A 17551-nucleotide genomic window follows, 5' to 3' on the forward strand; every position below is an offset into this window, starting at 1 on the left:
TCTTTAGAAAAATTTAATAATAAGGAAGGAGTATTAATTGAGAAAATGCCTCTATAAGATTTGCTTGGAAGCAAATCTATGCAGTATAGTCTTTATTAATGATTGTTGCAGAAGGGTACATTTTGGGTAGCACCATGTAGGTCCTAGATTGGCAGAAGAAAACAAACCAAGGAACAGCAAGTGAGTAAGCAGCATTCCTCCATGGAATTTGCTTTAATTACTGCCTTCTCTGCCTTGAGATGTCCACCTGACTTCCTTCTATGGCATACTGGGAACAATAATTGTAAGCAAAATCAAATTTTCTCCCCTCCACTAGCAAAAATAATAACTTAATTAGAGGAAGTTTCCTGATGATTTTTAATGCTCATTTAAGGAATCAACAAAATTTATATAGTACCTTATAAATGTTTACTGTTTTGATATCATAAACATGTATGCTCTTAATTTTATAAGATTGTATTAATCTTGTTCTTACCCATCAATTTTAAATATTTCACATTTAGTGACTTTACCTGAATCCGTATTATTACCTTTCTAAAAATATTTTTAGAAAATGATAAATGATAATTTTTTTATGGCTGCTTAAGAAGTGAACAAAACACGTCTTAGCTGGAGATACCGTGATCTTCATAGTGTCACTTACTCAACACAGAACAGGCGGTATGCACCACGTTAATTCTGTACTGAGGTTAGAAATATTTTCCCATTCTTTATAATACATTATAGCCATAGAGTTAAGAATTAGTTTTGTTACATTTTTACTGACTTATGAGTTCATCAAAGTGGTTTCTGTCTAATAAACCTTCATGTTTAAATTTTGAATAGCTTTATGCAAGAGCAACTAGCTGCAAAGAACTGTACAAATTATTGGTGTAAACTCATTGAATTTGGTCTTGTATTCACACTCATCTCTTCATAGATCCTTAAGAACTTATATCTTTGAAGAGTTCTGGGAGCAGTGTCTAATTTCCAATATTCTTTTACTAATATATAAGTTCAACAGATGTCATTTACTAAATGTTGTGATTTTTGTGCCAAACTATCAAGGTCTTTTAAAAAAAAATGTTAAATGAAAATATTCTATACTTGTGTGGGGAACCAAGACTTGGATGTAATCTAAGATTGCTCTAGATTGGTGATTATCATGGAAAGTGTGGATTGCGTAAGACTGTTGCTTGTGGAGAGACGTGCCAGCATCTGTTTACCCTTTTAGTTAGTACATTTAGTGTCTGATAACAGGCCTAAATTGTAGAGGACATTGCTGCTCTTTTACCATATGCAGGATGTGATAAAATGATCTTCAGCCCCAGCAGTGGTGTTCTAAAGGTGAAGAGCCTACACTTCAGACTAAATGCTGCATGCAGAAGCTACATTATCCAAATCTGTTGTTTGCCTTGTGAAATTTAGATGAATAAAGAAGTAACGCTCGGTCCACCCATTTTACATTTCTCACATCTGTTTTGCCTGTGATTGGAAATTCTCTTTCTTCTAAATATCTATTGTGTGTGTCAATGAATGTTGGGATAAGAGCCACTCATTTCTGCAGTAATTGTCACAGGATAGCTGCCAGATGGTGATACTGAGAATAGAAAAAAATAAAACACAAAACAAAACAAAAACAAACTTCCATAAGTGTTTGCCTCTCCATTATAGAGTAAATCCATTGATCCAAAGTTTGAACTTCATTTTATCCAACTCTAAATGATGAAACAATGATTCCATCATGCAAAGAGCACCTAGGCATCATAGACACATTAGCTGATATTCTTTAACATGTCTGCCTATTTAGCATGCTTCTTTCTCTAACATTTTTCAGCGAGAGAAAAAAATCTTATTCTCTAAAAGAAAATGGGTCTCAGCCATGTCACTATTTGGTGAGTCTTGGAAAGTTTTTTTGTTTTTTCCATACTCCATATCCCAAACATATGATCAACAACTGGGATCATCCTCAGAGTATGTAGTATTCATAACTATGGAACGAATTTAAATGTTCATATGCATGTAAACCTAGTTTCATTTAGGCATTCTTTTGCATGGAAACAGACTTGACAAGCTATCTTTCCATTTCTATGATTTTCCAAAAACTTCCTTTATTGGAATGACAGCAGGGACTGCAGCCGTAGTAGGCTGTACAAAACATTTGTACCTGGCTGGTAATTATCTCAAATGACTTTGTATGCTCCACAGATAGCAAATTGTTATTTTTGACACTTGTTAGCTACATGTCCCATTTGTTAGCAGTCACTGGGATGTGTCATCATGATTATGGTAGGAAGAATTATCCTTTATTATGGTACAAATGGTGTTGAATGACTCATTTCCTGGCCGGAGACTCTGAACTATGTAAGACGAAGTAAACTAAAAATATACATGCATTCATTGTCTCTGCTCTTTGCCTTAAGTGTAACGTGTATTCAAGTCCCATGACTTTAATTTTCTCATAGTATACATGGAGGAAACCATGGCTCCAGCTGCATATTTCAAGAGGATGGTCTTATCTGGCATCAATGGGAGTAGAGGTTCTTGGTCCTGTGAAGGCTCTGTACCCCAGTATAGGGGAATGACAGGGGGTGAGGTGGGAATAGGTGTGTGGGTGGAAGAGCATCCTCTTAGCAGCATGGGGAAGAGAGATGGGATAGGAGTGTTGCAGAAGGGAAACCAGGAAATGGGATAACATTTGAAATGTAAGTAAATAAAATATCCAAGAAAAAAAGAAGAAAAAAACATAAACCATTTCTTTGACTGATTTGGGATATGAAAGATGTATTTACCACTAAAAATGTTAAACACTCAGATTCTCTTCACAACTGCTTGTGTGAGATTCAAGATTGGAGATTGTCTAACATTTCCAGTTGGATAAATGATGAATCGTGTGGTTTGGGATGGTCTGGATGCCTTATTTTGTCTATCAGAGTCTTTCCTGTGTTGTCCAAAGTTTCAGGAGATGTTTGGACTGAACATAGCCCTGTTTCTCTGAAGGACTTACTCAGTCTTTATTTCATAGGAAGTTTTATTTCTCATTTTTAATTTTTTAAGTCTTATGATCCTCCCTATCCTTCCTAGAAAAATTTATTCACCTCTGACAAAACTGCTTCTCAACAAGGTTGTAAGGGGTAGACGACACTGGGAGAGGATGATGAGTGAGAAAAAATACAATGAGATAGCTGAATAAAATTGAGGTAAAGTCAAATCATTACTTATATTATACTGAAAAATTAATTGAAAAAAGAATTCTGAGTAACTCTGGAAACAAAATCAGAAGTTGCTTCAAATCTGAATATACATATTTGTTATAGTTATATCTATGCCTGTGTCTGTTAGATAAAAATGTGAGCAATATGCTAGTAAACCAGAAATTGATAGGAAGTTTTTTAGAGTTAAGGGTCCACATTGTTCAGGTAGTGGCAATGTGTTCTCTTGGTTAAAAGATGTGGAAAAAATCCTATTGCCTTAGTATCATGCTACTGTTGAACTAGAAAAGGAATCTCATTTGTGTAATTTTTGGTGATAATTTTATTGACATTTATATCTAAAATGTTTTGTAGGAAGTATTTATACTACTTGCATTTTCAACATTGGTATGAAACATTAAGGCACGGATGTTAAGACAAAGAGATTCAAGATACATCTTTCAGAGGTAGCATCTTGCCAAAGCAAATATATCTTGCACTGCTCATACACTGTGTTTTTTCTATTCATGTTTATCCTGCTGAACTGGAAGATAAAGTGGGTTCTGCACTGTAGGGGATGCAGCAGCTGGAATGAGGTATTGTGTTTGTAGGACCTGTGATCTCCTCTACCAAGGAAAACAATTCATAAAGTTAGCAAAGGGTACCACAGAAACAACTCTCCTCAAACCTTGTAGAAATAAATGTGAAGACAGCCGAGCAAAAGCAAGCATCAGCAGCAGTCAATACTAAAACGGCAAAAGCTATTCTCTCTAATCTGTTCATGAGAAACTGAGGTTGAGAACAATTAGTTCATAAACTTTTTTGAACTTACTGAGTCTGTAGGGACGGGACATGCCTGGAACGGTTTCAGATGAACTTTTTTGTTTTCTTCCACAGTTTTTTGTACATTGATATCTGTGTCATTCTAAAACTCTCCTGTACTCTGCCATAGTTTCACTTTGGGCTTTCTAAGTCTCAGCTTACACATACTACTCCTCTTTCCTGTGTTAATTTCCCTTTTCTTAATTGTGAGGGACTCAAATGCATGATTACTTAAGTGTGAAAAATGTCCAATTTCCTTTATGTTCTGTAACACTTTCTTTTTAGCCTCCTTGTATTTAGCTTTTTTATCTGATCAATTTTCTGTTTCTTGTAATTCTTTTTTGGTTATTTCTGCTAAATTGCATTTACTGTGGTGAGAAATTAGTTTTTATGAGTAGAGGTACTTTTATTTCACCTTCACTCTTGCTTTTTTTTTTATCCAAATAAAACAATCCTACTTGATCTTAATTTGCAGGATTCTGGAGATTAAATTGGAAATGTTTTCCCATAAATAAAATTTATCTGTGGCTTCCCACAAGGAGCAGAGAGTCCTATTGACCCCAAAACACATTTTCTTTTGAGATAATTTTTTATGATATACTATTTGTATACTATGTACTATATACTATTATTAACCCATCTCTCCTTTCTCTCCAAGTATGTGAAGATGGCATCAATGTGGATATTGCCTCAGAAAGTGAGTAGCAGTTACCCTTACAGGGACTAAATCACAGAACAGTAATTTCAAGTTTATTTATCTGGCTTTTGAATTTGAATATACACATACATTTATCAGTTATTTATCACATATGTCAAATTATTTACCACTTATATCAAAATAGTATCAAATTTATACCATTAAAAATGCAACTCCATTAGAGTAGGTATCATATGGTGAAAGTATCAGAAATAGATTTTAGAATTAAAAAAACTTTTTTCTATCTTATTTATAGAAATAGAGAGAATTTTAAAATGGATAGGAAGATATGTACTCATGCTCTGTTTAAAGGACAAACATATAACAGATAATACTATTCAGAATGGTTTTGGAAATTAATCAGTTGTTTCAATAAGGAATACCTACCTAACTGGCAGTGGAACGGATCAAGTATCTACCCAAGAACCTCCAGGTTTAATAGTAAAAAATACTCTCAGTGCAATTCAAAATTTAATTTTACATTAGAAATTGTGTAATTCTCTTTTGTTCAAAATTTAAACACAGCCTCCAGTATCCATCTATAAATCTGTCTTGAAGATATCTCTATGTTCTTAATGACCCTATGATATCAGTTTATAATTAGTATATATACAATTGTTAAACTGAGTCTTAACTGATGTAATTGGTAAGACTGATAGTTTTCTAGAATCCATAGCAAAGCTGGGTGTGGTGGCTCACATGTGCACTCTTAGAAATTGGGAAACAGAAGCAAAATGATCTTCACAAGGTCAACTCTAGTCTTGGCTATTGTGTAAGATAAAAAGTATCAATATTTAATCTAAGATTTAAGTTTAAATTTGTATTTTAAGTTAATATTACTTTGAAAATGAAATTCTGAGAAGCAAACTTTACAAATGCAAAAATCATCTCTCACACATACACACTTATTTCTTTATAAAAATGAATGAGACTACTCATCATAATTATATAAATATAAAGGTTCCCAAACTTGAGCAACATTTTGCATTTCATAGTGTAAACAATTGCCTTTAGATTTACAGTAGTATGTATCAAAGCTCAATTATTTTGAAAATGATAAGATAAGTTGCTTTTAATTTGATATTTATAAAATTGCAAGCTCATCTATTCAAATAAATTCTTATTCTGACTCATTTGTAATATAGTATTAGCATGAAGCAGAGAACTTCTTAAACAGTCCATATTAGTAAGACCATCCTTAAGTCATTTGCGAAGCACTCACCAACTATAATGTGTCATGTGTAATTAACCCTCTCCATTTTATATCTAAGCTTTTGATACTTATTATCTGTCTTGTAAATATTTAGAGTATTTAAAGATCATATAAAATTGTACATATATATGTACATATATCTCAGGACACTTATTTAATATGTAATTATCAGAAAAACATGTTAGTGTGCATGTCACCTCAGACATTTATTATTTCTTTGTGTTGGAAACATTCAAATCCCCTTTCCTAACTAATTTCTTAGAAATTTTTGGCAACTATTGGCACTGTATGGTGCTGTGGAATACTGGGTGTTACTCCCTTAACCTTTGCCTATGATACCTATCCTATCTCCAGGATGAGCCACCACTTTCCCAGTCTCTGGTAGCCACTATTTCACGAAGTCTTTAAGACTTTTACTGTTTTACCTGTGATAGACAGGAAGAGCTCAGTGGTATTTGTTTTGTATTCCACTTAACATAATCTTCTCTAGATTAATCATGTTGCCACAAACAAAGTTTCCTGTTCTTCATGTCTGGATAGTATTCCTTAGTGTTTGTTTCCTGTGCTTGACGTATCTGTGCATTCACCATTAAATACTTATGTTGATTTGAAAACTTGGCTATGAGGAAGAATGCTCCAAAAATTAGGTGAGACTCAACTTGTTGATGCCATTTTCTGCATGTGAATGCCCAGAAATAGGATTTTATTCAATGAATTATTGAATGAAAAAGATAAGGCTTGAGCTGCCAACCAATTTTACTCTTGTGGGGAGCTTTAAATCCTCTAGTTTTTGGTAGGTTGATACCAATCTGGGAATGTGACTACGAAGGCCTTCCCAAACGTGATTCACAGCCTTCCACTGTCTCTTCTACTGCTTGTTTTTGATATTAATATTAGTTGTCTAATAAGCAAGGGTCAATGTGTTATCATGATTAATGTAATTTGCTTCATAACATATCACTTTATCACTTGTCCATTTATCATGTCCTAGTTATTTGATATCAAATACTAAATTATATTAACATATATATTTATGTTACCTAACCTAATAGGAATGTGAACTTGGCTAATTTGTAGAATATAAGCAGTTGGATTAACCATTTTGTACACGTATTTGAAGAACTCTTTCTCACATATTTCTACCTTCGTAAGGTAGAAATACATAGCTAGAAACAGAGAGATCAGATACTCTGGTAGGTAAGGTGCTTGGAACTCTTTATGGTGAGGCTCAAGGTCTGAATCTGACATGGTTTCTGTTGTTCACCAAGACGTGTGGGCAAGTCTTTTGAGATATTGTGTTTTTTTTTTCTTATAGAGAAAGTAAAACATACTGACAAGTTTAGTCATTTCAGGAGAGAAAAATAAAGGTCAGTTAAAATGATATATTGTCAGCGCTTTGGCACAGAAAAACTACTGAGCAAGGTGAAGTATATTTTCCAGAGCCCAGAAAATATGTCAAACTCTGAAGTATTGTTTGCTCAATATCATGAGTGTATATGTGGTAAAATGGGTTTCAGATTACTATTGCCTTAAGTAATAGTATTTTAAAATTCATTGATTCTACATAGTATAATATTACAACATATAATATTTAAAATATTATATTGCTTAATATTAATAAAAATTATGGCTGTTATATTAATAGTGATATATTTAGTCACACATCATAAAATGATGCTAGCATAGATAAACTACTTTTAACTATAAGAATCTGTGTTCATGTAAAGAGAGACAGGTTATTTTCAGTCAAAATATGTGAACATATAAAAATATATTAAATGAAAAGGAGAAGAAAGGAAAGATGCTATTAGGATTCAAGATAAAATTTAAAAACATACTTGTTTTCAAGTTTCAAATTATGTTAACTAATGGCCACTGAAATGGCTCAATGACTAAGATGCTAGTCATTGCCTCCAAGCCAGACAAACTGAGTCAGAGCCTTAGCCCTCCCACAATGTGCAATGAAAGATTGAGTCATCAAGGTTGACCTCTGCTTTCCACATGTGACTCCACACACATATGTGCATATCTGTATACACGTATACACAGAAAATAAATAATGTAAAATTTTAAGTATATTAATTAATATGTTAATTTTCTTCACTAAAATGTGCCAGGGCATGAACACCTAAATTGAAAATAATTACTCTTCCTAATGTAGTATCCTTCCCAGTTTCACCTCCTCCATACAAACTTATAAATGGTTTAGGTAAAAATACCTTGATGTGGTTTATTACCAGGTGGCAGGGTGAGAATTGCTTCTCCAAATGTATTGTGCTAGTACATTATCACAGAGCTACTGGGGCCATTTAAACTATACTGTATGTACATTTACAGTAGAGGGCACAAAGAACATTAAGCCTTCATATTTTAATCTATTTAATTTGGCACAGTTGGTACTGTTCTTTATGAACTGTTAATCTTTTTAACCAATGCAGCAAAATGTCAGTATCTTCCTTTACAGAACATAATAGGCTTATATCGTGAAACAATAACATTGTAATAGCTTGTCCGTTGCTTGGTGGAGCTGTACAGATTCAGTATGTTCAAATTACTGCATGACCTATGCAAGGCTCAAGGTTCTTTACACTGTTCTTCCTTTCTGATCAGAAGCATTAGCCACAGTTGCAGCGTTTTCCATCAAAAACCAAATCCTTAGTTTAGATTAATTTTCTGCTGTTACATAATTCACTTTCATTTCCATTATTAATATAATTAGAAACTGAGAACATTTGTACTTTAACATGAAATGAGCATTAGTCATTTTGCTAATACAGGATTGACTGATTTTCTTTTGTGATAGAAAAAAAGGCAACATTTTGGAAAAGCACAGACTTGTATCTTAATTATAGAGATGTGCAGACAATATTTTTCTCTTGATTAGAAAGTATTTTTTTTAATTTTTTGAGGTTACAGTAATTACAACATCTCTTCTCTTTCATCTCTCTAAATCCTCCAATATAACCTTTCTTGCTCTCTTTTAAATCAGTCTCTTTCTTAGAACTACTTTTTATTACATGCATATGTGGATATATATTCATTAATATAATTGGTTAAATCAATATATATTCCAGGAATGACAATTTGGCACTGGACAATCAATTGGTGTGCTTCCCACTCATTGAAGGCTCATCTCTTCAGTTTCCAGCTCTCCTCGAGCATCTAGAGTTTTTCAGTGGGGTTGAAGTGATGTGGCCTATACTCTGTCTAGTTTGTTCTGTCTCTTTGGATTATTCTTGTTCAGCTTACATTCAAGCAGTCACAGTAGTGAGAAACATGCCATTCTTTTTTCAAAGGAGATGATTCTTTATGGGACAGATGTGAATACATCTATTGAGCTAGTTTCCTTTCTCAAACTGCACTAAGGATCATTTTATTTATCTGCCGTATCAAACACTGGAGTGTAATTGCCCTCAATAGGAACCAGTAACTACAAAACAACTTTGAAATTTGTGATGCAGTGTCCAGCACTCTTGGCGAATAGCATCAAAGATTGCATTGTTCTCTGTGCTTTTCTTATAATATTTCTATCCTTTTATGTACAATGATGAACCTGAATATATTTGATCTGTGATTATTGCTACTTACTATATCAAAATAAAATTCATATCAGGCAAGGAATGATTATGCACATTATGGTTAATTCTACTAAAGTGTTTATAAACTCCATGTATTTCTAAGTGTGAATTTAAAATATACCACTTTTCAGAGACTGTCTATTCAGCCCCTTAAACATTCATAAATCAACTGTGCTGGAACCACAAAATTGGCTCCATCATAAAGGCTAATGCTACCAAGTATTTCATGAAGATTAAATAGTTATCATATAAAGTATTGCTCTGGCCTACCTGTGATTCTTCCTTTTTTACTTTTTAGACTCTTTAATTTTTACGTAAAAATAGACATGTGTATGCACTGCCACGTGTTTGAAAACCTTGTAAACTGTTTGATTTTCTATCACAGCAAATACATCTTCTTTCAAACAGCAATCTGTTCTTTAGGATGATAGCACACAACATTTTTGTTTGTTTTTTCCTTAGCACTTAAAAAAAATGCAGAGTAAGTTGTTACCTTGTCAAACAGCTTTTGAAATACCCAAGTTTATACCCATAGTTCTGTACCATCCTCAGCCTTGGCCAGAGAATCTTCTTACCACAGAGGATGTTGATCCATACTGAGACTCGTAATTGATCAAAGGACCAAGAGTATGTGATGCTCATTTATAAATGTGACATCTGTATTCCCGCTTCCAAATCTCAAGAAAGATGAAGGACAAAGGAGGGGAAAGAAATTTAGAGCTGGAACACAGGAAAGACATGGTAATGCCCAGTCTTCTATACATAACAAAAATGTTGTACCTATGAACTCAATACAGCTGAGGTGACTTTTTTAAGCCAGCAAAAGACTGCTGTCATCAACATCCCTCATGGGCAGGAAATGGATTTAGGATGTCTGTCCCTGTCTGAGGAGCTCTTAGTAAATGATTGCTGAATGAGGGAGGAATGGAAGGACCCTTCTTCTGTAGTGGGTTAACCACTGGCAACTTACCATTTCCTTGATAAATAACCCACCTAACCTTTCTTGTCCAAGTAAATCTACTTAAATTTATTGGATCTCACATACACAAAAGGTGAAAATAGGAGGGCTACTTTTAGTAAGAGGAACTCAGGGGCTAGGATTAAACGGGATATTGGGGTGATTATAAATAAAATAAGTGTGTACAGAATAGTTGAAGAATAAATAATAATGCACAAAGCTGGATAAATCAATTTATCTTCTGTACTCATCCAATTGGAATTGGACACAAAACTTCTCTGCTAATTGCTTGTTTTTATTTTCTCAGATTTCAGTTTGGTTTTGTGGCTGCTTAGGCAGTAGCTTTCCCATTTATAAATTTAAACAACAATGATGTAGCATATGTAAGCATTAATACAGATGATCTTGACATTCCTCACTCTGTTTCTACCCAGTGTGAAACCTGCTGGTCTGTGTAAATTCTTCTTTCGGCCTTGGGAGCACAGATTATAATCCTTTAATCCACATGATTGTTCTTTTATTCACAGATAATTAAGTGTTGTTTTACGCCTTGCTATTATAACATAATTTTAAACTCACCATTTTAAATCATTCAAACCTTATTAAAATAGTATTAATCGCTGTTTTTACAGCTTTAGAGACATTTTGAGAAAAAGTGCTGAACTTGTTATAACCCATAAAAATTTCTTTTTTCTATAGGATTCAAAAATGACTGCAGATATCCATGTGCTGTATAAATTTATAAATAATATGCATAATTTGATTTGCTTTAAATCATATTAAAAAGAAGAAAACTTTCTTCAACTTACACAAAGCAGAGTTTGCCAACTTGGCCATTCTGTTATGACTCTGTCCGATGTCAAAATACTTTAAGGAAGAGATGTATTGTTCATTCACTAAATCATTTATTATTTGTTTATTTATAGTTTATTGAAATAGACTTTTTTCATATAATATACCCTGATTACATATTAACTCTCCTTCTAATCCTCCCTGCTGTTTCCCAACTCCCCCTTCCATTTGGATCCATCCCCTTTCTTTTTGTCATTAGAAAGCAAGCAGGCTTCTATGGGATAATACCAAGATAAAATATAATAAGGTTAAAAAATACAAAGACACAGGAACTGGAGAAACAAACAACCCTAAGGAAAAGAGCCCAAGAAGGGCACAAGGAGCACAGAGCCACTCTCCATCCCATAAAACATTAACCGGGAAACCGCAGAGGACCTCTATGGTAAAAAGAGAAGATTAAAATTACGTATGAATAAAGTAAAATTAAAATAGTAAAATAAAATTATACGTAACAATGAAGAGCCATGACACCAAATTATGGGACGAAAAAACCTCCAAAGCCTCTGAGTGCTAGGCTCCTGGGTGTGCAGCCTACGTTTAAGAGGAGAATGTTTCTCCAGTGAAACTCCCTTGGTTCAAACTAGATTTTTATTTGTGAGTGGTTATCAGCTGGAGATTGCTCTGGGGTTAGGGTTGGAGCACGCACGAATCCACTTCTCCTTTTAGCTTTGGGATCCAAAACCGTGCAGGTCTTTGCAGGCGCCCTGCATGTTGTGTCTGTCTCTGTGAGTTCCTTTGGGTATCAACAATGTTAAGTTACAAGGCTGTGATGGAAGATTTTATGTTAACTTGACACAAACTAAAGTCATATGAGAGGTGGGGACCTCGATTCTGAAAACACTTCTGTAACATTAAGTTATATGAAAGCCTGCATGGCATTTCCATAATTAGTGGTCAATGGAGGTGGGCTGAGTGATATCATTATGGGTGATGCTCTCTCCCAGTTGGTCCTGGGTTCTGGGTTCTATCAAGAGCAGGCTGAAAGAGCCAAGGGGAAGGAGACCAGTGTGGGAAGGACAGGCTCCAGTGTGGAAACCTCCTTGAAAAACAAATGGATCGCAACAAATACTTTTTATGTATTAAGTAAATTCCTGTGTGATATGGTTTGGCATATTTTTAAATTTAAAACAAATAGGGGAGAAACAAAGACACCAACCTGGACTGATTTGTTGTGACTGACAGTGGAGAATGAAATTGATTGAGTGCTGCTGTGTGTTGTGGGGCATTGAACAGTCAGCGGTAAGAAGTTTAGTGCAATTGAGGAAATGTGCAGAGAAATCAGATGCTGTAATAGTTAATAAAACTCCATGGTACTGTGCCTTTTGGTTTCACAGCTAATAAGTAGGAATTAGGAGTCTTTTCTGGGTTCAGAGACCTATTTAAAATTTTACATTTTAATGTGGTGAGTTTTATACTTTCTAAGGTCTTCGGCACTGCAATTTTACAAATATTAATTATTCTGAACTTATACTTATAATTTGTATTTTTAAATCTGCTATATCCTTTTGATTCATTGCTTTGATCTTATTTTAGGTTCAGCAATCAATTTCAGTTGAGGTCCTGATCATTCCAGTTAATTCAGTGAACTACAAGATATAAAATTATTGTTAGTAAAATCTCCTCACATTCTCACAGTGGTAGGGGTCAGGGAGAGTTCTTACATGAAATATTTAAGAAACATCTGACTGTAACCCAACCAGCATGTGGGGAAATTACATTATTTCTTGGACTATTTTAACATCAAAGGTAGCTCTGAAGTGAAGGATAGTCATTAAAAGCCGAATTACTGAAAGCATATCTGGTTAGTGCACTTAAACACATTTCAGCAGACTAAAATAATTTCGAATCTGAAGTGTGATTCAGAATTGCATGTGTCAATTATACTGTTGTCTGTGGTATTAAAAAAATGCATGCAGCTGGAGGCTTTAATTATGTGAGATTTCTGTGACTCAGAACTGCTTCAGCTTACTTTTTTTTTAAAAATATATATATATATTTTGAAAAAGTCACCTTATCAGAAATCCAAGGGAAACATTTGTAAAAGGCATTCTGCCTTTTCCAATTACCTGCTATTGAAAACTGGAACAACAGTAGAGAGTGTAAACCATGAACAGAAAATGTGGCTTTGCATAAAATCTGATTAGGGTTTGCTGAAACTGAGCATCTTAGAAACAGCAAATTTGTCTGTAGGAGTCCGCATTTCTACAGCTCCATGTCATTTATACATAGGAGGTAGAATGTTTTAACTTTGTACCACTCAGAATCCAAGACTCCCACAATTATACTTTTCAAGTTATATGCCTTCCAAATTTTTCACAAACATATAATAATATTTATCTTCCTGTTAATTAAAAGCAAGCAAAATTGTGTTATATATATATATATATATATATACGTATATATCCATAAAATATATAGCTACTATAATTTTCATTGAAAAATTTTCATTTCTAGTAGTTATATGACTTTGCCAAAGTAATTCACTAAGAAGATAAAGCCTTATGCTATATTATTAAAACATAAGGCTTTTATAACTTCAGTATGTCTGTTCCAAAATAGAAGTAAAGAAATACAGTGAGAGCTATGGTGCTATGGTGGCATTAGGAATTCGGATCTAGTTTTTTTTTTTTTCTTTTTTTTCTGTGATAAAACACTTTGAGATGAAGCAATTTGGACATTAAAGAGTTAACTTGGTTTATATTGCCACATTATAATTCATCACTAGGGAAAATCAGACTAGTAACCATCAAGACCTAGAATGTTATCTTGGCCTTTCAGTGGCACACAGACTCATGCATGCCTAGTTTTGTAATACAGCCCAGCACTTTTCCAGAACACAGCACCTTCCTTTTTGGACTGCCCTTCCTGGACCAATTAATAATCAAGACCCTGCCTATAGATATGTGCACAGGATAATTTGCTTCCTTCAATGTTTCTAGCATGGTTCTCCTTTCACAGGATGCTAGAGTATGTCAAGTGTACAATTCAAAAGTCAAGGAGACATCCTCAAGAAGGGACAATGTAATGATCGTGGGTGGTAGGATTATCATACAACGGACACATGAATACTATTATTTTTATTTTATTATTTATTAGGAACACTAATGAAAATGCTTGATGGCAGGTCATTCTGTAGTCCTCCCTTCTGAGGACACGTGATTTCTTCCTTTGTGAGGATGAAGATTTCAAGGCTCCATCATACAACAAAGACTGAATTCTCCCAGACAGGGAAATGGCCAGCATTTTGATATTTCATTTCTCAGGCTCTAAGATTCTGAGAAATACATTTTTCTTCTCTGCCAATTATTCATTCAGTAGGATTTTGTTTTAAAAGCACAGATTCACAATGATATGGACCTTAAGAAATTATTAAATTCATTTTCCCTTAAGACAAAACATAAATTATAATATATGATGTTTATTGCTTAGTAGAACATCATATTATGAACATTAATTTTGTATTTATTTTTGTCTTTTTTTTGTTTTTATTTCAAAAAATAAAAGACATAGGTAATATACAAATACTTTCTGCAAAGTATTTTCATATATTTGTACAAGTGTCCTGCCTTTACTCCCTCTTCACAAAATTTGTGTGCACAATACAACTCATCTCCCCAAGAAAGAAAGACAGAGTGACCTTTGACTTGATAGCTTGCTTTTTTATAAAAATAATTTTTATCTCTAAAATGAGCCTGGATAAATTTTGCTCACAGTCAAAGAAAGTGCTATGATAATTCTTCTCTTCACTTAAGAGTAGAAAAGAAAATGTATCTCATTAAATAAAAGTCAGTGTGCTTTGGTACTCATTACTTACAGTATAAGTCTTATGGGGTCAAGAATGAGGAGAAGGTAGAAAAAAAGATGCAATATTCTAAAATGCTGTTTTAGATAATAATAGCTATACATGGTGCCCCTGCAGAAGACTCACCAAGTGGACAGGATATAAAGGGTCATTAAGAAATAAAGAATTCAAGTTTCTTTCATCCTGTCTGTCATCTGTAATCTATCTTTTATTTATCATAATCCACAATCACCTATGTACTAATCATCTATCTAATTATCTATCTTTCTAAATGTCAGTATGTCTGTCTACCTATTTATCTTCAGATATAGAAAAAAGCATCAGTCATCATAATTCTTTAAATTTTTGTGAAGTCTTGTATTTTCTTAGAAAATGTAAGAAGACAGGATAACGTTTCACTGGATTTTGCTTTATATAAAACTATCACTCTACCTACTCAATAAAATATACTTTGCCATCATAGGCTGCATGAACGTTTGCAGATTGTTGAGGAATTTAAGTTAGGCTAAAATACCAGGATCAGTATTGGGACCCTGTCTCAGTTCTACCCACTGCCTCTGGCTTCTTCCCTAAAAACAGTTTAGTTTTCACAGTTATTTTTGTAGGTGTAAGAATGATGCTCTCAAGGGAATTTGAGGCCAAAGTTCTTGTATGAAAGAATTTTCTTGTTTTCCCTGCTCCTTCCATCTATGCTACAAATGTCAAATTATTTGAAATTGCAACATTAAGCCCAGCAGTCTCCATGACTCTCTCTCCTCCCCTTCTCTCTGTCTCTCTTTATCTCTCCCTCACTTCTCTCTCTTTTTTCTTTCTTTCTTTCTTTCTTTCTTTCTTTCTTTCTTCCTTCCTTCCTTCTTTCCTTCCTTCCTTCCTTCCTTCCTTCTCCTTCTTTCTTTCTTTCTTTCTTTCTTTCTTTCTTTCTTTCTTTCTTTCTTTCTTTCTTTCTTTCTTTCTATATCCCAATCCCATTCACCTTGCCTTCCACTTGTGCCTACCCTCCATCATTCGGAACCTCTCCACCCGAGATAATAGAAATCTAGTTGGGGAAGCTGTAGTGTGTCAGTGTATCCCACAGTATTCCCTTTTCTCCATACATCTTTAGTGGTAAATGTTCATTGTAATGAGTCATTGGTCTGGTACCAGACCTCTGGCTTCTGCTACTCTACTACTATTGGAATCTCACTGGGATTCCTCTTGGATATCCTGTTGTTCTCCTGCGTCATGGAGACCCTGTAGTTTTGAATCTGTGGAATCAGTCCCTTCATGCACTGCAGCAGTTCATCTATCGTGTTGATGTTGGTTGGAATGGACCAATTATAATCCCTGGATCTGGATGTGTGGGGATCTAAGATAGAAAGCTTACCCATTGCCCAGTTTTCATCTCCTCAGAGCTAGCTCATTCACACCAGTACAACAAGGGCCAGTGCTGACCTGAGGTAAGGTACAGGGTCTTATCTGTGGAGTGTTACAGCAGGAGGGGTAGGGACAGCTCTTCTGGTCTATGACACCAGGACCAGGTCTTCTGTCTGCTGAAGGTGGTAGGAGGAGAAGAAGAAGGAGGGTATCTCTTCCTAATCCATGTCACCATAGGAAAACAAGTGGTAGGACTAGCACTCCCACACTTGCATTCACAGTGCTGGCTCACTCCTGCAATGTGTGGGGCCTGTTATCCAGAGCAAAGATCTTACCTGGTGCTGGAGTAATGGTCATTTCAGGCTAGGTCCCTGTCCATGTCCCCTTGCACCAGGATGAGCTCTCAGGCTCACTATATTCAGGAAACGTTAGGCGTCTAACCTTTCAGATGTTTATAGGGTAGAACACTGAGCATAGACATAGCCTGTCTCATCTCTGCCAATTTCCGAAGCATATGTGACTCAGCAGCCCCTAGGAACTGCTCATGTTTTCACCCATGTCAAATTATAATGGTAAAGCTTACTGTGAACGCTGTTCAAATGAAATTTGGTGATAACCAAAAGAGTAGAGGACATCAATTTGACGGAATGAGGTGGTGTAATAAGAAGGGTTGGAAAGGAGGGAACATGAGAGAGATTGGAGGGAGTTAAAGGGAGGGGGTAAGCAACATATTTATACTTTAATTTAAAATATAATATAAAAATAAATTTATAAAAGGAATGTATCTGGAAAAGTGATAGGAAGCCACAGTACGCTGGTCACGTTTTTCCCATTCACAAAAGCATATTGTTTATATACTTCAGTAATTTCACACACCTGTAACCAGGAAAATCAAGCTTTGTCAAACACCAAACAGTAACATACACTGACATTCTGAATTTAAAGACATCAACTAAATTGTGGCATTTAACTTAATTTTTAGAATGTATACTATAGAAATGTACTGTTGTGTGTGGGAGGGTTGTTTTTATTATTGTTGTTATTATTGTTTTTGTTATTGTTTTGTTTTGTTCTTTACTTTAACCTGAACCCTTAATGGCTAAAGG

The 17551-nt window shown here is 34.6% G+C and overlaps 1 pseudogene; it reads right to left on the minus strand.

Annotated features, from left to right (window-relative positions):
- Positions 1-16869: 16869 nt before the first annotated feature.
- On the minus strand, positions 16870-16974 carry LOC116915143 (annotated as a pseudogene).
- Positions 16975-17551: the final 577 nt, after the last annotated feature.

This window comes from Rattus rattus, chromosome 13 (genome assembly GCF_011064425.1).
Source record: "Rattus rattus isolate New Zealand chromosome 13, Rrattus_CSIRO_v1, whole genome shotgun sequence".
NCBI classification, from domain to species: Eukaryota; Metazoa; Chordata; class Mammalia; order Rodentia; family Muridae; genus Rattus; species Rattus rattus.